Source organism: Scyliorhinus canicula, chromosome 1 (assembly GCF_902713615.1).
Source record: "Scyliorhinus canicula chromosome 1, sScyCan1.1, whole genome shotgun sequence".
NCBI classification, from domain to species: domain Eukaryota; kingdom Metazoa; phylum Chordata; class Chondrichthyes; order Carcharhiniformes; family Scyliorhinidae; genus Scyliorhinus; species Scyliorhinus canicula.
In genome coordinates, this window is record NC_052146.1 from 73,884,703 (window position 1) to 73,910,877 (window position 26,175).

The 26,175-nt window shown below is 47.0% G+C and overlaps 2 protein-coding genes and 1 pseudogene across 3 annotated transcripts in view; 1 reads left to right on the top strand and 2 right to left on the bottom strand.

The window, feature by feature from the left end:
- Positions 1-26,175, top strand: part of rsph14 (radial spoke head 14 homolog) — a 998,814-nt gene that overhangs the window by 405,172 nt on the left and 567,467 nt on the right. The gene's annotated exons all lie outside the window — the stretch shown is intronic.
- Positions 1-26,175, bottom strand: part of gnaz (guanine nucleotide binding protein (G protein), alpha z polypeptide) — a 334,178-nt gene that overhangs the window by 255,974 nt on the left and 52,029 nt on the right. The gene's annotated exons all lie outside the window — the stretch shown is intronic.
- On the bottom strand, positions 8,530-24,361 carry LOC119977060 (annotated as a pseudogene).

The window sequence follows — 26,175 nt, forward strand, 5'->3', positions numbered from 1 at the left end:
TGACGTGCAAATGTTGTGGCCACGCCAACCAAGTAAGAAAATGCCCAGCCTTCGGTAAAACCTGTGTGAAGTGTCACAGACTTAATCACTACGCTTCTCAGTGTCGAACGGGAACTGCACTGCAGCAATTTAAGAAGATGTGTGCAGTCATGAGAGGAAGAACTGTACAGGAGATCAGTTCAAACAAATATGAAAATAAAGTGAGTAAACTTGACACTGCCCAGGATGAAGATGACTCAGAAGACCATTTCTTTGTCAGCATAGTCGAAAACGTCAATAAAATTCCATTGGCTATTTCCGAAATGGACAATTTAAAACCAATCTCAAGTGTTCATGATCATAATTGACGGAACCAATAAACAAATGGAATTGCATACCGGTGCAAAATCGGATCTCGTATTCTGCCAGATGATGAGCCAGAAGAAGGAGACGACCCTATCAGTTTATTTAGTTGATTTGGCATCAGTAACAAACTGATAACTAGTAGCATCCAGTCTGTGCAAGACAACAGCAAGAGTGACAGTTCTAAAATGGACTGTGCAGAGGCTGGAAATGAGAGTGCTACAGCACATAAATCAGTTCAGAGCACATCTCTTGCAAACAGCCAACAGGAAACTGAAGAGAAATCTCCATGTTGGAGATGTTGACTCCAGATAAAAAGCACAAGACCACCAATGATGCACCCTTATCGCTTTTTGTTGGAAACTTGAACTTTGTGAAGAAATCTGAGGAAACAAAGAAAGCGTTGAATGATTTCTTCACACACAAGAAACTGTCAGTCATGGATGTCAACATTGGATCCATCAGGAAATTTGGCTATGTTGACTTTGAAACCAGAGAACAACTAGAACATGCTTTAGAATTCAATCTGAACATGTTGGGACTTGCAGTGAAACTTGACAAAGCACGCAGTTTGGAAAGCAATTCAGATAGCAAACGAGTAAGGGACTGTGGGACATTGTTTGAAGAAAATCTTCCATTCAAGATAGATGTGTGTGTAGACTGTACCAAATTCAAGTATAATGGCGATACAGCCCAGAAGAAACGGAGGAGGAAAAAGTGTCATTTTGACAGTCTGCAATGGTTGGTACTTGCTCAAAGACCAGAAAGAAAACCATTTTATCAGACAGAGGAGACAAGAAATCAACACCACAAGCACAGGAAAAAGACCACTACAGGCAACAAAGGTGGTTCAACAGCAGAATTAGTTGGAAGTCTGATCGATTGCACTGATGACTCACTGGTTATGTACCACATCTCCACAGTGAACAATGCATACAGATCTACATTAAGACATCAAAACCATGATTGAGAAGGTCTACCCATATTAAAAAGAAGCTGGACAGACTCAATTTGTGAACTGTTAAAAAAGTAAAAAATTGTTAACTGCTGTACAATGACAGTAACCATTCAACTATGTATGGAACATATAATGCTCATGCCATGTATATATGTTTGTACAAGTCTCCAAACATCTTCAAAGGAAGGGGGATGTAACAATATGGATATTGTATGGGAGATGAAGAGTTAAGAATTTCATAGAAATACATCTAACCACCAGATGGTGCTCAAGAACAGTCACGTAAGTCATGTGACAACCTTTGATTCTGCGAGAATGTGTTTAGGCGTGAGAGAGAGAGTAGTCGTGTATTTGAGAGTTCTGTAGATACAGTTATAGCATAGTTTATTTTAGCAACCTTTGTACTTAGGAATACATTCAAATCTAGTTTAAAGTACAATGAACAATACGGCACAAGAACAGGCCCTTCGGCCCTCCAAGCCTGTACAGGTCATGATTGCCAAAACCCTCAGCACTTCCTTGTACTGTATCCCTCTATACCCATCCTATCCATGTGTTTGTCAAGATGCCTTTTGGCCGGCGTTAATGTTTCTGCTTCCACAACCTCCCCTGGCAATGCGTTTCAGGCACTCACCACCCTCTGCATAAAAAAATTGCCTCACACATCTCCTGTAAACTTTGCCCCATGGACCTTGAACCTATGCCCCCTAGTGACTGACGCCTCTACCCTGGGAAAGAGTGTCTGCCCATCCATTCTTATCCATGTCCCTCATAATCCTTTAAACCTCTATCAGGTCACCCCTCAACCTCCGTCTGTATAATGAAAATGGTCTGAGTCTATTCAGCCTCTCCACAGAGTTAACACCCTCCAGACCAGGCAACATCCTGGTAAACCTCCTCTGCACCCTCTCCAAAGCCTCCACATCCTCCTGGTAGTGTGGCGACCAGAACTGTGTGCAATATTCCAAGTGTGGCCTTACCAAGGTTCTCTACAACTGTAGCATGCCTTGCCAGTTTTTATACTCGATGCCCCATCCAATGAAGGCAAGCATTCCATATGCTTTCTTGACTACCTTGTCCACTTGTGTTACCACCTTCAAAAATCTGTGGACATGCACGCCCATATCTCTCTGACTTTCTATATTCCTAATAGTTTTGCCATTTACGGTATATTTCCACTTCATGTTAGACCTACCAAAATGCATTACCTCACATTTGTCCAGATTAAACTCCATTTGCAATTTATCTGCCCAAGTTTCCAACCTATCTATGTTCTGCTGTATCTTCTGACAATCCTCAACACTATCTGCCACTCCACCAACCTTGGTGTCATCCGCGAACTTACTATTCAGGCCGGCTACATTTTCTTCCAAATCGTTTACGTACACACAAACAACAGAGGCCCCAGCACAGATCCCTGTGGAACACTACTAGTCACAACCTTCCATTCAGAAAAACACCCTTCTACTGCGACCCTTTGTCTTCTGTAACCGAGCCAGTTCTGTATCCATCATACCACCTCACCTCTGAACCTGTGTGACTTCACCTTTTGTACCAGTCTGCCATGAGGCACCTTGTCAAAGGCTTTACTGAAGTCCATGTAAACAACATCCACCGTCCTCCCCTCATTAATCATCTTTGCCACCTCCTCAAGAAACTCGCTCAAGTCAGTAAGGCACGACCTCCTCTTCACAAAACCATGCTGCCTGTCGCTTATGAGTCAATTTGTTTCCAAATGGGTATAAATTCTATCCCTGAGAATTGAAAAGCAGTACCGCATTCGGTATTCTCCACTCCTCTGAGATCTCACCTGTAGCCAATGAGGATACAAAGATGTTAGTCAAGGCCTCAGCAATTTCCTCCCTTGCTTCCCTCCGTATTCTGGGGTAAATCCCATCCGGCCCAGGAAACTGATCTACCTTAATATCTTTTAAAATACCTAATACCCCCTACTTTTCGATGTTAACATGATCCAAGCTGTCCACACAGCCTACCCAAGAATCATCTTCCACAAAGTCCCTTTCTTTGGTGAACACTGATGCAAATTATTCATTTAGTACCTCGCCCATTTCCTTTGGCTCAACATATAGATTCCCCCACTGTCCTTAAGTGGTCCAATCCTTTCCCTGGCCACCCTCTTGCTTTTTACATATGAATAAAAAGCTTTGGGATTCACATTAATCCCACTTGCCAAGGACTTTTCATGACCCCCTCCTCGCCCTCCTAATTTCCCGCTTCAGTATCTTCCGACTTTCTTTACACTGCTCAAGGGTTTTGACTGTCCCCACCCTTCTAGTCTCCTTTTTATTTGTGACGAGGTTCACATTATTCCTTGTAATCTAAGGCTCCCTAAACTTCCCATACTAACCCTTCGTTCTCAGGAACAAAGTCCAGGATGCCACACAGCTAGCCACACGGACCCTGCCGACTATGGCGAGGTCTGCAAGACATAACGGGTCGAGAGCTTCAGGTTTTTAGGTGTCCAGATTACCAACAATCTGTCCTGATCTCCCCGTGCCGATAATATAGTTAAGAAAGCCCACCAACGACACTACTTTCTCAGAAGACTGAGGAAATTAGGCATGTCAGCTGCAACGCTCACCAATTTTAACAGATGCACCATAGAAAGCATTCTTTCTGGTTGTATCACAGCTTGGCATGGATCCTGCTCCGCCCAAGACCGCAGGAAACTACAAAAGGTTGTGAATGTAGCCCAGTCCATCACGCAAACCAGCCTCCCATCCATTGACTCTGTCTACAATTCCCGCTGCCTCGGAAAGGCAGCCAGCATAAGTAAGGACCCCAAGCCCCCCGGACATACTCTCTTCCACCTTCTTCCGTGAGGAAAAAGATACAAAAGTTTGAGGTCACGTACCAACCGACTCAGGAACAGCTTCTTCCCTGCTGCCATCAGATTTTTGAATGCACCTACCTCATATTAAGTTGATCTTTTCTCTACATCCCAGTTATGACTGTAACATTACCTTCTGTAGTCTCTCCTTCCTTCCTATGTACAGTATGCGTTGTCTGCATAGCATGCACAAAACTACACTTTTCACTGTATATTTATACACGTGACAATAATTGAACATTACTTTCCTGAATCCTAATCAACTGTCGCCTGACATGTCCCTGCATGTCCGATGTTGATTTACTATCAAGCAGCCGCACCCAATCCAAATTCTTCAATTCCTATCTAATGTTATCATAATTTTGCTTTTCCCAGTTTAGCACCTTAACGCGAGGGTTATCCTCACCCTGTCCAAAAGTACCCTAAAACTTACGGAATTGTGGTCACTACTCCCAAAATGTTCCTCTACTGAAACCTCAACCACCTGTCCAGACTCATTCCCCAATACCAAATCCAGTACTGCCCCTTCCCGAGTTGGACTATCTACATATTGCATCAAGAAGGCTTCCTGGATACACCTTACAAACTCTGCCCCTTCCAAACCCCTAGCACTAAGTGAGACTCAGTCAATGTAGGGGAAATTAAAAATCCCCTACCACAACAACCCTAGACCTATCCAAAATCTCTCTACCTATCTGCTTCTCTATCTCTTGATGGCAGTTGGGGTGGGGCTTGCAATAAACGCCCAACATTGTGATTGCCCCCTTCGTGTTCCTGAGCTCTACCTAGATTGCCTCATTGTATGATCCCTCCAAGGTGTCCTCCCGCAGTACGCCTATAATATTCTCCTTAACCAACAATGCTACTTCCCCATCCCTTTTATCCCCCTCTATCTCTCCTGAAGCACCTATATCCTCCAACGTTCAACTGCCAATCCTGTCCTTCCTTTAACCATGTTTCCGTGATAACCACTACATCGTAATTCCAAGTACTAATAAGTGCTCTATGTTCATATGCCTTACCCACTATACTTCTGCCGTTGAAACAAATACACTTCAGACTACTGTGTTTGAGCAGACAGGGTGATGTTGTTTTCTTATTTTTGTTATTTAATTCCCCTTCAGTTATACACCTTCCAAGCTAGCGCTCTGGTTCCCACAAAACTAGTTTAAATCCTCCCGAGTGACTCCAGCAAACCTCCCAGCCAGGATATTGGTGCCTCTCCAGTTTAGATGCAACCTGTATTTCTTGTACAGGTCACACCTGCTCCGGAAGAGATCCGGAATAGTGTTAATAAATCAGCTTTGTTAATTAACATAGCTTGATGTTCTTTGTTGAACATAGAACATAGAACATAGAACACTACAGCGCAGTACGGGCCCTTCGGCCCTCGATGTTGCGCCGACCTTTGAAACCATCTGAAGCCTATCTGACCTACACTATTCCATTTTCATCCATATGTCTATCCAGTGACCACTTAAATGCCCTTAAAGTTGGCGAGTCTACTACTGTTGCAGGCAGGGCGTTCCACACCCCTACTACTCTCTGAGTAAAGAAACTGCCTCTGACATCTGTCCTATATCTCTCACCCCTCAATTTAAAGCTATGTCCCCTCGTGTTGGTCATCACCATCCGAGGAAAAAGACTCTCACTGTCCACCCTATCTAACCCTCTGACTATCTTATATGTCTCTATTAAGTCACCTCTCAGCCTTCTCCTCTCTAACGAAAACAACCTCAATTCCCTGAGCCTTTCCTCGTAAGACCTTCCCTCCATACCAGCAACATCCTAGTAAATCTCCTCTGAACCCTTTCCAAAGCTTCCACATCCTTCCTATAATGTGGTGACCAGAACTGCACGCAGTACTCCAGGTGTGGCCGCACCAGAGTTATGTACAGCTGCAGCATGACCCTGTGGTTCCGAAACTCAATCCCCCTGCTTATAAAGGCTAGCACACCATATGCCTTCTTAACAGCCCTATTAACCTGGGTGGCAACTTTCAAGGATTTATGTACCTGGATGCCGAGATCTCTCTGTTCATCTACACTACCAAGAATCTTGCCATTAGCCCAGTACTCTGCATTCCTGTTACTCCTTCCAAAGTGAACCACCTCACACTTTTCCGCATTAAACTCCATTAAACTACACATCCAAGCCATCCTTACAAAGAAAACAGAGAACATCACAGAGAGAAGTGGTGCAGGTTAAGGTGAGGGATTTGTATCTGGAAGAAGGGTTTGCCAGTATGGATGAACTAAAGGAGAGGGTACAGCTCCTGAGAGGAAGTGAGTTTAGGTACCTGCAGGGAAGGGACTTCGTGTGGAAGGTTTGGAAGGAGTTCCCCAGGTTGCCGAGGTACACCTTGCTGGAATGACTGTTGCTTCCAGATTTGGAAGGGGAGGGAAAGTTCAGAGATATATACAGGTGGGTGGGAGAACAGGGAGGTGAGTGGGTGGGAGAACAGGGAGGTGAGTGGGTGGGAGAACAGGGAGGTGAGTGGGTGGGAGAACAGGGAGGTGAGTGGGTGGTGAAAATTAAGGAGAAGTGGGAAGGGGAGCTGGAAGGGGAGATAAACTGGGGAATATGGAGTGAGACACTATGAAGGATATATGCAACCTCCTCGTACTGCTACAGTTGAAGGTCGTACACATGGTATATATGACTCAGGCAAGAATGAGTAGGTTCTTGCAGGGAGTGGCAGATGAGCCTGGGAAGTGTGGGCGGGGACCAGCGATCATGCACACATTCTGGGGCTGCGTAATGTTGGAGAGATTCTAGGCAGGAGTGTTTGCAGCGCTAGCAAGGGTAGTGGGGAAGGAGGTTAGGCCGTACCCTTTGGTGGCAATGTTTGGGGTATCGGAGAAGCCGGAGCTGATGGAGGGGAGGAAGGGCGATGTTGTGGCCTTCACCTGTCTAATTGCCCAGCACTGAATTTTATTGGCGTGGCGGTCAGCAACACCGCCGGAGCTACCAGCCTGGCTGGGTGACTTATATGACTTTCTTCGGCTGCATAAGATTAAATATGAGTTAAGAGATTCAGCGAAGGGTTTTGAGGTGAGGTGGGGGATTTTTGTGACCGTGTGTGAGAGGTTGTTCGTCGTGGGGGTGTGAGTGGGGAAGGGGGAGGGTGAAAAAGGGGGGAAAATTGTACAAACTATATAGATGTTTGTTGGGACGCTTGTTTCCTGAATTTTGTATGCGTTGTAACTTTTCATATACGTTTGTAATAAAATACATTTTTTAAAAACAATCAAATTCATTGGAGCCTCCTGTGATGTATAGTCTTCTCCATATCAGGAGAACCCACATGGCAATATTCCACGAATGGAGGTAATTACGATACATGCACCAGTAAGTTTTAACTCCTCTCCTGTGAAATCAAACTGGTATCTGTCTTCATTTCTCTTTTGTCATCAGTTCCTAGTGACATTCATATTTCTCACCAGTGACTGTATACGTGAGATGTTTGCTAATGCTTAACTTACCATGGATTTGTACAGGACTGGGATTCTCATTCCGACGGTGCTGCAATCTCCTGTGTCTGCAGCCAGTTGATCAGTTGATATACTAAAGGAACCACTGATAGTAGTTGCAGGAGTGTCCACCATTTGCTGTTTGTTTGCAATAGACATTGGTCCAGAAATTGTGGGCAGGATTCTCCGGTCCCCAGCCACGTGTTGCTTGGTGGCGTGCCGTTTCCGTGGCGGCGGGATTTTATACTTCCGCTGCTTGTCAATGGGATTTCCTATTCAAGCTACCCCACGCCACGTGGAAACGCACTGCCGAGGGTGCACTGTTGCTGGGAAAGTACAGTAAGAAGTCTTACAACACCAGGTTAAAGTCCAACAGGTTTGTTTGAAACACGAGCTTTCGGAGCGCAGCTCCTTCCTCAGGATTCGCTCCGAAAACTCGTGTTTGAAACAAACCTGTTGGACTTTAACCTGGTGTAAGACTTCTTACTGTGCTCACCCCAGTCCAACGCCGGCATCTCCGCATCATGGCTGGGAAAGTGAACCGCAACAGCCAGAGAATTTCAGCCTGTAATTCTAATAACGACAAAATTGTCAATACTGTGTAAAACTGACAGCTCCTGGTGTCCACACCTGCACCATTAAATGTAGGTATCTGGAATTTGCCGGAAGTTCTTGCTCCTCTACAGGGTGCTATCTTCACAGATGCAATCAACACAGAATCAATTATGTGAGTTTCAACGTAATGGCTCAAAATATAAGCCTTGTTGAAGAAAGTGCAACTGAGGTTTTACATTATGCTAAGTCAAGTGGCTGAATATTAAGGGGGGGGGGGGCAAATGGCTAACCCTCTCGGAAGCAAAATTGGTATGTAGTCAACTCCACAGCACTAACATGCCGCCGACAAGCTAAACAAGGGCCAAGTGGATCGTCTGCCGCTCACTGGGAAGCAAGTCCTGCACCCGGGAGCACCGATTGGGTGCTGGTTCCAGCGGTGTCAAGAGTGCATCAGTGAACGCTGTTGGGACTGTAACAAGAAGAAGAAGAAGGAGCAATGTATCCCGGAAACAGGCAAATACAGGAAGGATTTGGGCCGGAAAACTGTTGGGTGGGTGGGCTTAAGGCTGCAGGCAAGAAGGAAAAAATGGGGTTTCTATCAAAGGGGGAGGGCTGTCCCTGATCCATAAAGGACAGCCTTCAAAGATAGAATCCCCCCCATTTGCTTCCTGCCCTTTGAATAACGTATTTTAAAAATTGGGCTGCCCACTCCCACCCAACTGTCCCTACCAAACATTTTAAGCCAAATGATCCTTGATTACCTATTTAAATATGGCCTGCTGGCTGCCAATTTCCGTATTATTGGAGTGAACTTGGGGGTGGGTGGGGTGGTGGGATGAGCACCCCATTTCCCCCCCAAAAAAAATACAAGCCTGGGAGGGCAGGTAAATTGCAGCCCATAATTACTTGCAAACAACCTCTGAGTTTGAAAAACTAATTTTATATGTGTGGAGTTTCACTCCCTCAGAATAACTCTTGCAAATTTAATAATCTGCAAAATAATATAAGTATTAATTCGAATTGTTTTTAGCTGAGGCCGCAGCACTGATCCTAGCTAGTGACAGTCTGCCAACTCTAAAATGCCACGTTTATCCCTACTCTCTGCTTTGCGCCATTTAACTAATCCTCCATCTGTATTACTTCAGGGTGACATGGTGGCATAGTGGTTAGCACTGCTGCCTCACAGCACCAGGGACCCAGGTTCGATTTTGGCCTTGGTTGACTGACTGTGTGGGGCTTGCACTTTCTCCCCGTGTCTGTGTGGGTTTCCGCTGGGTGCTCTGGTTTCCTCCCACAGTCCAAAGATGTACAGATTAGGTGGATTGACCATGGTAAAATTGCCCCTTAGTGTCCAGGGATGTGCATGTTAGGTGGAGTTACTGGGACAGGGCTGGGAGTGAGCCTAGGTAGGGTGCTCTTTCAGAGGATCGGTGCAGACTCGATGGGCCGAATGGCCTCCTTCTGCACTGTAGATATTCTATGGTTCTACTATGTTGCAAATCTATGAACCCCAGGCTTGCATGTGCCACTTTATCAAATGTCTTTTAAAAATCCAAGTATACTACACCCACTGGTTCCTCTTATCTACCAAACTAGTTACATCCTTTAAAAACCCTAATATGTTTGCCAAACACGGTTTCCTTTTCAGAAAACCAGGTTGACTTTGCGTACTTAAGTCTCTGTAACATTTTTTCTCTGCTGATTTTACTTACCATCACTTCTATTCGTCTCTTCATTATTCCCTATTTCTGCTCTGTAATTTGTGTCTTCCACTATGGAAATGGGCACAAAATATTTGTTCAATGTTTCTTTCAGTTCCCTATTCCCAAGTTAATCTCTCCTGTCTCTGCCTTCAAGAGACCTCCTATTTATATACTTATAATAGCTCTCACAATCCATTTTTATACTGCTGGCCAGTTTAACCTTGTGTTCTATTTTATTAACGTATTCACCTTTACTGTTTTTTGAAACTCTCCCAATGTTATTACACCCTGGGCTAGTGCGCAGTCAATTCCAGCCTCTCTTGACCCGGTGTCACAACATAATTTAATTAAATAATAATCCTTAGAAAAATATCTGACGTCTTTGACCCTTGGCTGCCCAATAATTACAGTCACCAGGTTTGTAAATTGAAACACAATTACAGTATATTTATAACAGTAGATATCATGCAATGCGCAGAAAATACAACTGGCTAACTATTTTCTAATTCCCCACTTTAACTTGCCCCCCCCCCCCCCCCACCCTCCACACACACACACAAGATAGCCAAAAACAGAGGGGATGAAAGACGTTAAAAAAAACTTGAGTAAAGGGAAAAAAATATTCTTTGTTTCAGATGGTGATTTCCAGCAGCTTACTCCTCCAGTTCAAAGACATCCTGGGGTCTACCCATAGTGAATACTGGTCAATCTATAGAAGATACATAAAGACATTATTGGGGCACGGTGGAGGATGAGAAGGAATCAAGAGGCTATTGAGGAGTGTGAGTGGGCATGGAGGCAGCCTTGGAGTATGAGAGGGTATGGAGGTGGTATGAGGAGACGTAGAGAGGGCTTAGATAGTGTGAGAGTGGATGTGTATATGAAGGGTGAGGTTTTGGGGCAAAATAATGATTTTGAGAGCTGGGCTGCTGACCCAGAGAAACAGGACATTCCAACCAGCCCACCTCCACACTCCCACTCCTCCCACACTGCATTGTGGCTTTTAAAACCAATCTCTTCCTGCCCATGTGTCTCTCTGTAACACAAATATGTCGCCACTGAGGTTTGGAGGCAGGCTCATATCTCAGAAGCTGCGTATGGGCCCAACACACGTTTTCCCAAACTTGCTTGAAAGTCCGGTCCCGATTTTCGTAACATTATGGGTGGTATTCTCCCCCCCTCCCCTGGCCGGGTGGGAGAATCGGCAGGGGTGCCACGCGAGTCGCGCCACGCTGCCCCAACCCCTGCACGCGATTCTCCCACCCTGCCGAAACCAGCGCCGCGCAAATCGCGCCGTGCCGCTCGGAGAATCGCCACAAACGGCGAGCAGCGATTCTCTGGCCCGGATGGGCCGAGTGCCCGCTCCGACACGACAGGGTCCCGCCGGTGTAGTCTATCCCTGGTCGCTGCCGGCGGGAACTCTGCAAGAACGCTCGGGGGCGGCCTGTGGGGGGGCGGGGGGCAGGGGGGCTCCTTCACCGGGGGGAGCCTTCGATGTGGTCTTGCCTGCGATCGCGGCCCACCAATCGGTGGGCCGGCCTCTCCCCTCCGGGCCTACATTTCGCCGCGGCCGGCCCCTGAACACCCACGCCATTTTGCGTCGGGGCCGGCGCATGTAAGTAGTTCGCCATGGATGCACAGGATGGCGCAGCCCAACTGCGCAGGATTGAGCTGCCCCAACTGTGCATGCGTGGGTTGGCACGGTGCCCATTTGGCACCGCGTAAGGACGCTGGAGTGGCGTGAACCGCTCCAGCACCATGCTGGCCCCCTCTGGGAGCCAGAATAGGTCGTGCCCGGGCCCTATTCGCGCCGTCGTGAAACGCGGTGGCTTTTACGACAGCGTGGGCACTTGGTCCGCGGAGCGGAGAATCGCCCCCTGTTTCTTCTTTTAATCTAATGTGAACCTTAGTTCCCTCGTGCTGCATCTACATCTCATTAAAAGGCCAACACACAGGAATTGTGTTCTCCCTTCAAATTAAGTACTCCAACAGCATATTATTAAAATTCCCAACTGTACCAACGTGGCGTGGACCTGGCAAGCTTCATTTCATTTTGAGGTACATAGACGCTGGGACGTTGAGTATTTTCGAGGGTGGTGTCTCTGGTGTCAAAGGTGGCGTGCTAGGGGGTGGGGGGTAGAACTCAGGGTTTTGGTGGTTGGAGGAACAGTCAGAGGGGGAAGTGGATTGCAGTAGGGTGGCGGGGCAAAGGCAGAGGATGGTCTCATTGAGTGGGCTAAGGAGGGGGATAATAAGCAGAGGCAGTTTCAGAATGAACATGGGATTGGAATAGGTGTCTACTCTGAGGTGATGAAAGGCATGTATAGGTGGATAGTAATAGGGTCCAGGGAAACAAGGAGGTTCAAGGGCAACAGAAGGGAGAGATATGGTGATACTCAATTGGTCTATGGTGATGGGTTGAAGTCGGTGGGTGACATGAGTGTCGAACATGTCTGAACAATTACACGCACCATTTTCTTAAGGCTGTTTGTGACAACACAGTTGCTCTGGACACGCGAATCCTCAGATTAGTTGGAGGATCTTTTCAGGTGGGTGGAGTTCAAGGACAGCATAAGTGTCCAACTCAAGGGACACCCGAATAATTATGAGGCAACAAGATGTCAAAGCTGTTTGCTTGTGTTCTCTCCATGGTGAAGCTTGCATTGCAGCACATTTGTTGCTGACTCATGGGTCTCATAACATCAAAATACCAGCGAGGTGTGGAGCTGTGATATATTCTGTGCCATTTGCCATTTTCTGCAGTCAGACATGGATGAAGAGAGGGATAGAGGAGGTGGACAGCAGTCAACTCGCGACTGCAAACCTCCATCCTCCTGAGTGGATAGTCATAGCTGATAATGGATCATGCAATTAGTCTTCTGTAATGCCAAGGCAATGCTCTCTCCGCAAAGTTTCAAGGGTGATGCAGACAAAGGAAAAGTGCCCACCAGAGGCTTCTGGCACATGGCTGTCACTACCCTGTTCAAAGAGCAATGTCTCCATAAGCACCCATGTATAAACGGAAGGAACACCAAACTCTGGTCCTCCAGGATGTACTGTACTTGGAAGGACATCCTGCCACCCAGTGGAAGCAAGGTAGAAAATTGCTGGGACCTTGACTGACATCTTTGTATCCTCATTGGCTATAGGTGAGATGCCAGAGGACTGGAGAATAGCTAATGTGGTACCGCTGTATACGAAATGTAGCAGGGATAATCCAGGAAACTATATAAATAAGGATCCCAGGTTCGATTCTTGCTTGGGTCACTGTCTGTCCGGAATCTGCATGTTCTCCCGTGTCTGTGTGGGTTTCCTCCGGGTCCTCCGGTTTCCTCCCAGAAGTCCTAAAAGGTGTACTATTAGGTAATTTGGACATTCTGAATTCTCTCTCTGAAACCGAACAGGCGCTGGAATGTGGGAACTAGGGACTTTTCACAGTAACTTCATTGCGGTGATAATGTAAGCCTACTTGTGACAATAAAGATTATTATTATGTGGGAGTGGAAAGAATCCTCCCGCTACTGAGTTGGACAGGGCACATCGGTCGCTCAGGCCGAAGCCAATGCACATCAGCCACCAAGGACAGTTATAGTCTGCTCTCACAGCTACCATGTGCGGGAGAAGGTTTCGAGCTGAGCGAAGCAGAGAGGAGAGGTGAAGTGGGAAGGCGTTAGTATGCGAATATACCAAGTCCTGATGGCGGAGAAGGCGGCGGCCTTTGGGTGAAGGCGGCATTGTATGGCAGCGAAGTGAGATTCATAATGGTCGACCCAACAAAGCTGGGAGTGACGCACAACTTGAGGGATTTTTATTTTGAGACGGTGGAGGCGTTTGTTAAGGCTGAAAGCTGGGACTGAGATGAGAGTTGGGATTTGGTCTTGGTTGGTGGAGACACAGATTGTATTTTTCTTATTGAGGGTTTTCTATTTGATTGGGGTTTTGTTTTCTGTCTCTTGAATGAGAGGGTTTGTTTACACGCGTTTTGGTTTTCTTTCTTCTTTATGGGTGCGGTTCTTTTTTGTTTCTTGGTTTAAGGGAGGTGGGTTTTTGGGCACGTGGGGCTGAGGAGGGGGAGGGGAGGAGGAGGTCGCCAGCAGGCGCCACTGCACTGGCAAACATAGGTTGGCTAGTGAACGGGAGTGTGGTGGGGGGAGGGGCCGTGGTTGTTGGAGCCCGGTCGAGCAGGTTTCGATGGACCTGGGAGGTGTGAATTGTGGGGGGAGGAGATCGATTCTGGGTGTGGTGTTTGCAAGAGGAAGTGGATGGAGGTTTCTGGGAGGGAGGAGGTGTTCAACGGGACAGGCCTTGTCAGATAGGCAGGGCCTGGGTAATGGTGATGGCGAATAGGAGGGATGGAGGTGGGGGGGGTGGGGGGTATGAGAGATACACCGGTCAGAATAGTGACGAGGAACGTGAGGGGATTAGAGGGACTGGTGAAGAGAGCAAGAGTTTTTATGCACTGGAAGAGTTTAAAAGCTGATGTGGTGATGCTGCAGGAGACCCATTTGAGAGTGAAGGATCAGGTGAGGCTTAGGAAGGGGTGGGTAAGTCAGGTGTTTCATTCAGGGTTTGATATTAGGACTCAGGGCGTGGTGATTTTGGTGAGCAAGAGGGTGAGGTTTCAGATGGAGAAGATAGTGGCTGATCAATGGGGTAGGTACGTGATAGTGACGGATGCATTGATGGGGAGGTTGGCGATGTTGGTAAGCATATGTGGCCCCAATTGGGACGATGCGGGGTTTGTGAAGAGAAGATTGGGTGCCATCCTGGATCTGGATACTCATGAGCTAATAGTCGGGGGGAATTGGAACATAGTGCTGGAACTGAGGGTGCACAGGTCCCACCTACGCTTACTGACCCGGTTGGGGAGCGGGGATCAAAAGTGCTGGCAGGGCTTATGAGGGAGATGGGGGGGGAGTGGGCCTGTGGTGATTTTTACACCCGAGGGCTAGGGGTACTCCTTTTTCTTCCCGGTGCACAAGGTGTTTTTGAGGATTGACTTCTTTGTTGTGGCAAAGGCTGTATTTGGCAACTGTGATCTCGGATCACGCTGCGCATTGGATGGATGTGGTATTGGAGGCCAGAGTGGAAAATGGATGTGAGGTTACTGGCAGATCAGAGTTTCTGTGACAAGGTGGGAAGGTGATTGCAGAGGGTTACATTGCATGGGGGTGGTGTCAGTCAGTAGTCTGCAAGGCTCTGAAGGTGGTGGTGAGAGGGCAGGTGATCTTGTTTAAGACTAAAGTGGATAGGGAGGAAAGGGAGGAACGGCAATGACTGATAGAAGAGATTTTGGAGGTGGATGAGAGGTACGCGGGGGACCCGGGCCCGGGCTTCCTGGCAAAGAGGAAGGAGTTGCAGACGACGTTTGACCTGTTGTCCATGGGGAAAGCTGTTTGTCAGTTGCGATTGATGAGGGGGCTGTTTATGAGTATGGGAAGAAGGAAGGTCAGCTCCGTAGGGAGGCCACAGTGAGGGAGATAGTTTAGGTGCGGGACAAGACAGGGTAGTGGGTAGTGGGTGGTGACTCCGGAACAGATTAATAAGGTGTTTGAGGTGTTCTAGAGGGACTAGCATTGCTTTCGAAGTCGAAGCCACTGGAGGAGGAGTTCACACCGACGTAAAATGTTACTTTGACCTTCTCATAATAATTCCTGCTCCCGTTGCCAAACCTGTCCGATGATAAAGGGAGCTGAAAATCTTGGTCTTACGACAGAATTTTACTTGTATTTGGCAATGGTAGGGGCAGTGCCCAAGCATGACCATCTCCCTGCAGGAAGCACTGACCCGAGCTCCTTTGGGAGGTCTGCCTACCAGATGACACTGTGGGAGACCAGTCGTAATTCAGGCCAGTTTACTTTCACACCGATGTGAATGGAATTTCTTACAATGGGGGGCAGAGGGGGGAGAGGAAGGGGGGGGGCGGGGGCCTTCTTGCAGGTAAGTCCAACATGTGCATATCACGTTAGTCCGGATGTTATATAGATATAGAACAGTACAGCACAGAACAGGCCCTTCGGCCCTCGATGTTGTGCTGAGCAATGATCACCCTACTTAAACCCACGTATCCACCCTCTACCCGTAACCCAACAACCCCCCCTTAACCTTACTTTTTTTTTAGGACACTACGGGCAATTTATCATGGCCAATCCACCTAACCCGCACATCTTTGGACTGTGGGAGGAAACCGGAGCACCCGGAGGAAACCCATGCACACACGGGGAGGACGTGCAGACTCCGCACAGACAGTGACCCAGCCGGGAATTGAACCTGGGACCCTGGAGCTGTGAAGCATTTATGCTAACCACCATGCTACCGTGCTGCCCCTAGACCATGTGTTCCAGACCAGCATGAGGCCAAAACACTGTATGTTTTCAAGAAGCAGTTCGATACAGCACTTGGGGCAAAGGGAACAAAGGATATGGGGGGGAAGGTGGGATCAGGCTATTGATTTGGATGATCAGCCATGAGCATAATGAATGGCTGAGCAGGCCTCCTCCTGCTCCTAATTTCTATGTTTCTATGATACCCCACTGGTGCCGAGGACAGGCGGACTCGGGTGTGTGGTGTTCTTTGTGTTGCTAAATTCAGGGTGCTTGGCGTAGTGTTCACAAAGACCACAAATAGCTATTAAATTGAACAAAGCTGTAAATGTATTAACACTATTTAATTGGATTCGACATTTATAATACAGTTGATAATTAACATATAATCTACACTCGTATAATCTGCCACTAATTTCTACATTATAACATTAACTATGATCTGCTCTCACTCACACTATCTTTCCTTCAGTCTGTACTCCAGCTATCTCCTTAACTTCTCTCCCCACAAGAATTAGCATTAATGCCTTATATAGTTGTAACTCTAGCTCCCCCTAGTGGTTGATTTAGACATTTCATTAACCCTTGCAGTTCTTACATTTATGATAATGTCACAGAGGGATGATTCCACTTGGGCCTTCATCTTATCTTAACATGATTTCATGGAGGCTTCTGATGGGAATGGTGACCCGCCATGACGGGTGGGAGGGCAAGTCCACATTTCCATTTTATCTTGGCGAGAAACGATTTTTCAGCTCCCACAAAATTGCCCCACACCCACCATTAAACTTGCCGTGGATGGGTGGGCTGGAAAATTCCACTTATCATATCCATTAAAATAGCAGATAGAGGAATGTCATGCAATTAAACTAAATACAGGTCCAGAATAATTGCCAAAAATAATTCTGAAGTTACAGCCTCCATTAAAATATTTGACAAATCATTCCTTGAGAATAAGAAAGAGTTATATGTCACTCTTACAGCGAATCTACAAGCAAATTACACCATTGCATCGGTTTAGCACACTGGGCTAAATAGCTAGCTTTTAAAGCAGACCATGGCAGTCCAGCAGCGAGGGTTCAAATCCCGTACCAGCCTCCCCGAACAGGCGCCGGAATGTGGCGACTAGGTGCTTTTCACAGTAACTTCATTGAAACCTACTTGTGACAATAAGCGATTTTAATTTCATTTCATTTTCATTTCATGTGTTTGTGAGTAAGCATGGAAAAAGAAATGCAAAACCTTTTTCAGAAATACTGGAATCCTTTGATCTAGATTTTGTCCTTCCCAGGCTCCTTTGGTTTTATTTATCTTTTGATGGTCTTGATTCCAAATAAGCCGAACAACACACTTATCATTTGATTTGGAAAACTTGGAGGACATCCGATACTGATGAGGTCTGCATTGTGCCGCAGCTTTAATGGCTCCAATTTTATTGATAAAATAAGAGATTCTGAATTTAGTTGGGCTGGAGTGTGCTTTCAGTAAATAATAAGGAAACATTGGAAAGTCAGTGACTGATATTAAAAGAGTTGGATATCTAGGTTATAATGGAGCTGGTGTTTTCAGATTAATGTTTTTGTTGTCATGAGTCAGGATTGTCTCTGTAATTAATGGAAGCTTTTGTCAAAAGGTTGCTGCATAAGATAAAGATGCATGGCATTAAGGGTAAAGTAGTAGCATGGATAGAGGATTGGTTAATTAATAGAAAGCAAAGAGTTGGGATAAATGGGTGTTTCTCTGGTTGGCAATCAGTAGCTAGTGGTGTCCCTCAGGGATCCGTGTTGGGCCCACAATTGTTCACAATTTACATAGATGATTTGGAGTTGGGGACCAAGGGCAATGTGTCCAAGTTTGCAGATGACACTAAGATGAGTGGTAAAGCGAAAAGTGCAGAGGATACTGGAAGTCTGCAGAGGGATTTGGATAGGTTAAGTGAATGGGCTAGGGTCTGGCAGATGGAATACAATGTTGACAAATGTGAGGTTATCCATTTTGGTAGGAATAACAGCAAACGGGATTATTATTTAAACGATAAAATATTAAAGCATGCCGCTGTTCAGAGAGACTTGGGTGTGCTAGTGCATGAGTCACAGAAGGTTGGTTTACAAGTGCAACAGGTGATTAAGAAGGCAAATGGAATTTTGTCCTTCATTGCTAGAGGGATGGAGTTTAAGACTAGGGAGGTTATGTTGCAATTGTATAAGGTGTTAGTGCGGCCACACCTGGAGTATTGTGTTCAGTTTTGGTCTCCTTACTTGAGAAAGGATGTACTGGCGCTGGAGGGTGTGCAGAGGAGATTCACTAGGTTAATCCCAGAGCTGAAGGGGTTGGATTATGAGGAGAGGTTGAGTAGACTGGGGCTGTACTCGTTGGAATTTACAAGGATGAGGGGGGATCTTATAGAAACATTTAAAGTTATGAAGGGAATAGATAGGATAGATGCGGGCAGGTTGTTTCCACTGGCGGGTGAAAGCAGAACTAGGGGACATAGCCTCAAAATAAGGGGAAGTAGATTTAGGACTGAGTTTAGGAGGAACTTCTTCACCCAAAGGGTTGTGAATCTATGGAATTCCTTGCCCAGTGAAGCAGTTGAGGCTCCTTCATTACATGTTTTTAAGGTAAAGATAGATAGTTTTTTGAAGAAAAAAGGGATTAAGGGTTATGGTGTTCGGGCCGGAAAGTGGAGCTGAGTCCACAAAAGATCAGCCATGATCTAATTGAGTGGTGGAGCAGGCTCGAGGGGCCAGATGGCCTACTCCTGCTCCTAGTTCTTATGTTCTTATGTTCTTATTAAGAATCAAATAGAAGCTTCCATATCCAGCAGCAGAACTGATTTTGGCAGTACTGATTGGTATGGTGGTGGTATGTTACAATATTTGTAATTCAGAAACCTAAGCTAATGAAATAAAACAAAAAGTTCTGGAAAAAAAACTCAGCAGGCCCGGCAGCATTTGTGGAGAGAAGAACAGAGTTGACCTTTCAAGTCCAATATGATTCATTTTTGGTAGAAGATTAATCAGATTGGACTTGAATCGTTAACTCTCTTTCTACAGCACAGGGGTTCAAGAAGGCAGCTCACCACCACCTTCTCAAGGGTAAATAGGGATAGACAATAAATACTGGCCTAGCCAGCGACATCCACGTACCGTAAATAAATTTGAAAAAGGGGGCTGTCAAAGGACCCTTGGTGAGTTTCGGTCGGCCATCTTGTAGATGGTACACACTAAAAAGTGGCGAAAAAAAATTCAAAACTCTGCCTCCAGCACCTTCTCAGGAAGAGAATTCCAACGACTCATGACCCTCTTGAGAGAAAAGAATTTAATCTCAGCGCCATTTTAAATGGGCGGCCCTTTATTTTCAAACAGTGACCCCTAATTCTAGATTCTCTACCAAGAGGAAACATCAGATGAAGTTTTCTCTGATATCAGCAAAGGCCGATGCAGGGCGGGAAAATGACATTGACGATGCCCTGCATCGGCCTTGAAGAAAAAGAAGTCAGGAAGGGACGGGTTCCATGACGTATTGCTGACCGGCTCCAACATCAGCTCAGCATCTTGCCAGCACACAGCGAGCAGACCAGGAAACATTCAGAGGGTGCACCCTCTGACTCTGTCCTAGCATCATCCTCTTCCCCTCTGAGCACTTGCACTTGTCACCAAGCTGCCCTTAGAGTTCAGCTCACCAGGTGCATACCTTCTGAGACCATTTGTGCATCGCGCCATTTTAACATCACGCCACCGTGGATGCATTTTTGACATTGCGGTTTGAACATATGGGCTCGATAATGATATGCTAATGTATTACAAGTAGTTTCCTGACGGTGAATGGCAGGAAATGCGACCCACCACTGATGGAAGGAGGAGGGAGTGCTTCCTATTTTTATGTCAATGTGAAATGCAACTTTGCTCTCGTCGTCAAACCCGCCCGATCCAAACGAGAGTCGAAAATCCAAGCCATCCTCTCCCCATGCACCATGTTAACATCCTATATGTTTCAATCAAGTTGCCTCTCACTCTTCTAAACTCCAGTGGATATAAGCTTGGCTTGTCCAACCTTTCCTCATAAGGGGCAGGATTCCCCGACCCCCCCGCCGGGTCGGAGAATCGGCGGGGGCAGTGTGAATCCCGCCCCCACCGGCTGCCGAATTCTCCGGCACCGGAGATTTGGTGGGGGCGGGAATCGCACCGCACCGGTCAGCAGGCCCCCCCCCAAGCGATTCTCTGGCCCGTGATGGGCCAAAGTCCCGCCCGTTCTATGCAGGTCCCGCCGGCGTAAATTGGAGTTGGTCCCTTGCCGGTGGGACCTGGCAGCGCGGGCGGGCTCTGGGGTCCTGTGGGGGGGGGGGGGTGATCTGGCCCCGGGGGGGGGGTTCCCCCACGGTGGCCTCACCGATCCACGGGCGGGCCTGTGCTGTGGGGGCACTCCATTCCTCTGCGCCGGCCGTGTAAGCCTCCGCAATGGCCGGCGTGAAGGTGAACCCCCCCTGCACATGCGTGGGGATGACATCAGCAGCCGCTGACGCTCCTGCACATGTGCGGACCCACGCCCGCCGGCGGTGTCCCTTCGGCCCCGGATGGCGCGGCGCCAAAGGCCTTCCACGCCGGCCGGCGGGGCGCAAACCACTCCGGCGCCGGCCTAGCCCCTGAAGGTGCGGAGGATTCCGCACCTTTTGTGGTGGCCCGACGCCGGAGTGGTTCCCGCCACTCCACTGCGCCGTTCCCGGAGAATCCCGCCCAAGGTAATCCCCCGATTCCAGGTGTTGGCGTGATAAATCTTCTCTGAACTGCTTCCAACGCATTTACACCTCATTTGGTGAACCTCCATTGCACCCCTATAACAACACTGTGCACAATATTTCAGGTGAAGTCTTACCAAGGCTCTATACAACTGCGGTAAGACATCCTGATTTCTGTACTCAAATCCCCTCGTGATAATGGTCTACATGCAATTCACCTCCTTAATTGCTTGCTGTACCTGTATGCTAACCTTTAACAGCTCATGAACAACACGCCAAGGTCCCTTTGGACACTGTACTTCCCAACCTCTCATCACTTACAAAATACTCTGCCTTCCCAAAGTTATTCACATTATATTCTAGCTGCCACGTTCTAGCCCATTCACTTAGCCTGCCCAAGTCCCTTTGCTTCTTCCTCACAGCTTTCATTCCCAACCAGTTTATTGTCATCAGTAAATTTGGAGATATTCCAATTGGACCCCATATCTGAATAATTTCTACAGATTTTGATCAAGTGTTGAACTAGTATGGATCCTTATGGTACCCACTCATAACAACAGCCTGCCATCCTGAGAATAATCCATTTATTCCTACTCTCTGCTTTCTGTCTGGTAACCAATTCTCAAACTGTACTAGTATGTTTTCCCCAATCCCAGGTGTTTTCATTTAATTTGCTACCTGTGAGTGACCCTATCAAAACCTTTCCGAAAATCCAAATACACCACATCCATTATCTCTCCAGACACCTCCTTCAACACTCTGGGATGAAGCCCATCTAGTCCAGCGGATTTATAAACCTTTAATCCAGTTAACTTTTCAAGTACTACCTCTTTACAAATACTAATTTATTTTAGTTCCTTGGGACCAGTTTCACAAGTCCCTTGGTTGCTGATAATTTCTGAGAGATTTTCTGTATCTTCTTCTGTGAAGACAGACCCAAAGTTTAGTTTCTCTGCTATTTTCCTGTTCTCCACTATAAATTTTCCTGTGCCCATCTGTAACGTGCCCACATTTGTCCTACTTCATATTTTCCTTTTCCCTTTCTTAATCAGTTTCTTGGTCCTCCTTTGCTCAATTTTGTCCAATTTTGATCACCACACTTTAGGATGGATGTTGAGGCCACAGAAAGAATGCAGAACTGATTTACTAGAATGGTACTACAGGAAGCAATGATAGAGACTGGAGAACTTAGTCACAGAATTTGGGGACATAGCTGAGTAGCTTGCAAACAGAGTGGAATTTGTTGATGATAGTAATTCTGTAGAAAGGAGGCAAATGAGTGGAATGGCAGACCCTAAGGATTCTCACATAAGTATCGAGGTTAAGTATATAGACATTTAATATTTAGGAATTTGTGTTCAGCATCTCAGTGGTTCTTGTTAATCTTGAGTAAATTAATATGGTCTTTTGGTTAGTTCGCTTTGAGAAACAAGTTCAAAAATAGCAATTCTATAAATAACTACCTTATATCTATGGAGTTTATTTTAGGCTGGTTACTAAAATAGAGAGGCAGCTTGACCTGTAGCCTGCAATTCCTGTGCCACGTGGGTATTTCAGGATGCTTCATGTGCCCCAGAGGCATCTGTTTTCAGGAATTGCCTCTAGCTGCATGAATCCTCGCTGTGGATTTTTGAAACTGATGGATGGCTGGATTCACTGCAGGGCAGACAAGTGGTTCCAGGAGTTGGTTATCTCACAGCCAGATAGTGTTCAGAGTGACAAGGATGTGGGAATGTATGATGAGGCAGGCAATGCAGAACCCCTCTGCGGGTGTGTGACACTCTCAGAATTATATTCAGCATTGAATACCAAAGAGATTTGTGACATCTAGAAGGAGTGCAGTCTTGAGCCTGGCATACGAGGCACAGGACTGCAAAAAGGATAGAAAAGTGAGGAATAGTAGTAATTGGACATTCAATAGTCGGAGGAACAGACAGGTAGTTGATGTGAGATCTGTACGGTATATTGTTTCCCTGGTGTCATGATAAGAGGGTGCATAATATTCTGCAGGAGGAAGAAGAACCAGAAAGTATGCACCATGTTAGAACGAATGACATAGGGATGTAGAGGATTGAGATCCTGCAGTCAGAATTTAAGGAGCTCGAGAACAAATTTAAAAACAGGACTTCAAGTGACCTCTGGATTACTCCAATACCATATGTTAGCGGGAGTAGAAGTAGGAGGATGTGTCAGGTTAATGCATGCCGAAAGAGACATGGTGCAGGAGGAAGGGCTACTGATTGGGCAGCATGGTAGCACAAGAGGATAGCACTGTGGCTTCACAGCGCCAGGGTCCCGGGTTCGATTCCCGGCTTGGGTCACTGTCTGTGCGGAGTCTGCACGTTCTCCCCGTGTCTGCGTGGGTTTCCTCCGGTTTCCTCCCACAGTCCAAAGACGTGCAGGTTAGGTGGATTGGTCATGATAAATTGCCCTTAGTGACCAAAAAGATTAGGAGGGGTTACAGGGATAGGGTGGATGAGGGCTTCAGTGGGTCGGTGCAGACTCGATGGGCCAAATGGCCTCCTTCTGCACTGTATGTTCTGTGTTTAGGGAAGAATAAAGGGATTAAGGGTTATGGTGTTCGGGCCGGAAAGTGGAGCTGAGTCCACAAAAGATCAGCCATGGTCTCATTGAATGGCGGAGCAGGCTCGAGGGGCCAGATGGCTTACTCCAGCTCCTAGTTCTTATGTTCTGTTTTGTGTTCCTGCGATATTTGGACCAGTTCTGTGACAGGAGGGACCTGTTCAAGATGGACAGTCGGTGTGGCGCCAACCACTTCGGCGCGGGCCTAACCCCTAAAGGTGCGGAGAATTCCACACCTTTGGGGAGGCCCGACGCCGGAGTGGTTGGCGCCACTCCGCTACGCCGGGACCCCCCGCCCCGCCGGGTAGGGGAGAATCCCGCTCCAGGTGTTCAACACTGTCTTTTCCCAAGGTGTGCTTGTCAAATAAGTACTCAGCCATTCCGTTTTCAGGAGCGGCCAATCTCCGCAGGTTGGTTATGTGGTCTCCCAGTAGCTTGATAGATTTGACCTGTTCATCCACGCAGTGGGTCTCTAAAAAATCACAAAGATGTGGGCCATTCCTGTCTGTAGCCAGTTTATGCAATTCTAAAAGTGACTGGTTCACACTCTTCTCCAGTTCCAGAGAGCACATCATTGCATCCAAGCCACTTCCCCATTCATCATGATGCGCCCTCCTCCCTGGTTCTGTAGTTTCATGAGTTTCTCTGCATGTTCACGCTCTTAATGAGATTGCTCCAGAAAGAATTTGGCAAAATTCTTCAATGCAATGTCATTTCGATCAAAGTAGAAGGACATGCAGAGGTAGACATAAGATACGTAGTGCTCCAGGTTGATCTGTCGGCTGATGGCGGCCTCACAGTCAGGGTGATAATTCTGTCAGATCTGGGAACTCATGACGATGGAGCAGGATATAAGGAAGTTGTACACGCATGTGTGTGGCGGATGGATGGATAAGGTAGGTGGAAATTAAAGTTCCGTTCAATCACTGTTGAAGCAGGAGCACTGTCTCTCCCTCAGACTCTCCTTCAATCTGATTCCAAACCCCCCACTCTCAACAGCTTATCAAAAAACTCCAAAGGGCAGTTCAGGGTCAACCACTTGCTGTGGGTCTGGAATCACAAGTATGTATAGATGGCAGATTTCCTTCCCTAAAGCTCATTAGTGACCCAGATGGTTTTTCACCACAAATGATGATGGTTTCATGGTCTCCATCACTGAGACTAGCTTTATAGTCCAAATTTATTAATTATATTCAAATTCCACGAGCTGCCACAATGGGATTTGAACCCATGTCTTCAGGCTAAAAACCTGGGCCTCTGGACTTCTAGTCCAGTGACATTATCACTATGCCACAATCTCTACTCAATCCTATTGCCCTCACTTGCCCCCATTACATGCAAATTTACGGTGTTTGGCAAAAGAACCAGTGTTGACATGAGACAGTTGCACTGCTGTCTCACAGCACCAGGGACCCGGGTTCAATTCTTTTTTTTTTACTTTTGTTTTTATTCTTTTTTTTTTAAATAATTTTTATTGAAAAATTTTGAATTTATACAACAATAACGCACCATAGTAAAATACCAAAAATAACAATAATATTAACAATCATAAACATGCGCCCCACCTCCATGAACAACACAGTATTTTAACAACAACGCAAATTAACACAATATAAAGTTACAGAATAGACACTACAATAAGGAACACCCCCCCCCCCCCCCCCCCCCCCCCCCCCCCCCCCCCCCCCCCCCCCGGGTTGCTGCTGCTATTGACCAAGTTACCTATCTTTGAGCCAGGAAGTCCAGAAAAGGCTGCCATCGTTTATAGAACCCTTGTATTGATCCTCTCAGGGCAAAATTGACCCTTTCCAATTTTCTAAATCCCGCCATGTCACTGACCCAGGTCTCCACACTTGGGGGCCTTGCATCCTTCCACTGTAGCAGAATCCTTCGTCGGGCTACTAGGGACGCAAAGGCCAGGACACCGGCCTCTTTCGCCTCCTGCACTCCCGGCTCTACCGCAACTCCAAAAATCACGAGTCCCCACCCTGGTTTGACCCTGGATCCAACCACCCTCGACACCGTCCCCGCCACCCCCTTCCAGAATTCTTCCAGTGCTGGGCATGCCCAGAACATATGGGCGTGGTTCGCTGGACTCCCCGAACATCTGGTGCACCTGTCCTCACACCCAAAGAACCTACTCATCCTAGTCCCGGACATGTGGGCCCGGTGCAGCACCTTAAATTGGATGAGACTAAGCCTCGCACATGAGGAGGAAGAGTTGACTCTCTCCAAGGCATCCGCCCAAGTCCCGTCCTCTATCTGCTCCCCAAGTTCCTCCTCCCATTTAGCCTTCAGCTCCTCCACTGACGACTCCTCCACCTCCTGCATTACCTTATAGATGTCAGACACCTTCCCCTCTCCGACCCACACCCCCGAAAGCACTCTGTCCATCGTCCCCTGCGACGGCAGCAGAGGGAATCCCTCTACCTGTCGCGTAGCAAACGCCTTTACCTGCAAGTATCTGAACCCCGGGTTCAATTCTGACCTTGGGTCACTGTCTGTGCGGAGTTTTTTCGTTCTCCTGTGTCTGCATGAGTTTCCTCCGAGTGCTTCAGTTTCCTCCCACAGTCAAAAGAGGATGTGCACATTAAGTGGATTGGCCGTGATATTTTGCCCCTTAGTGTCCAGGGATGTGCAGATTAGGTT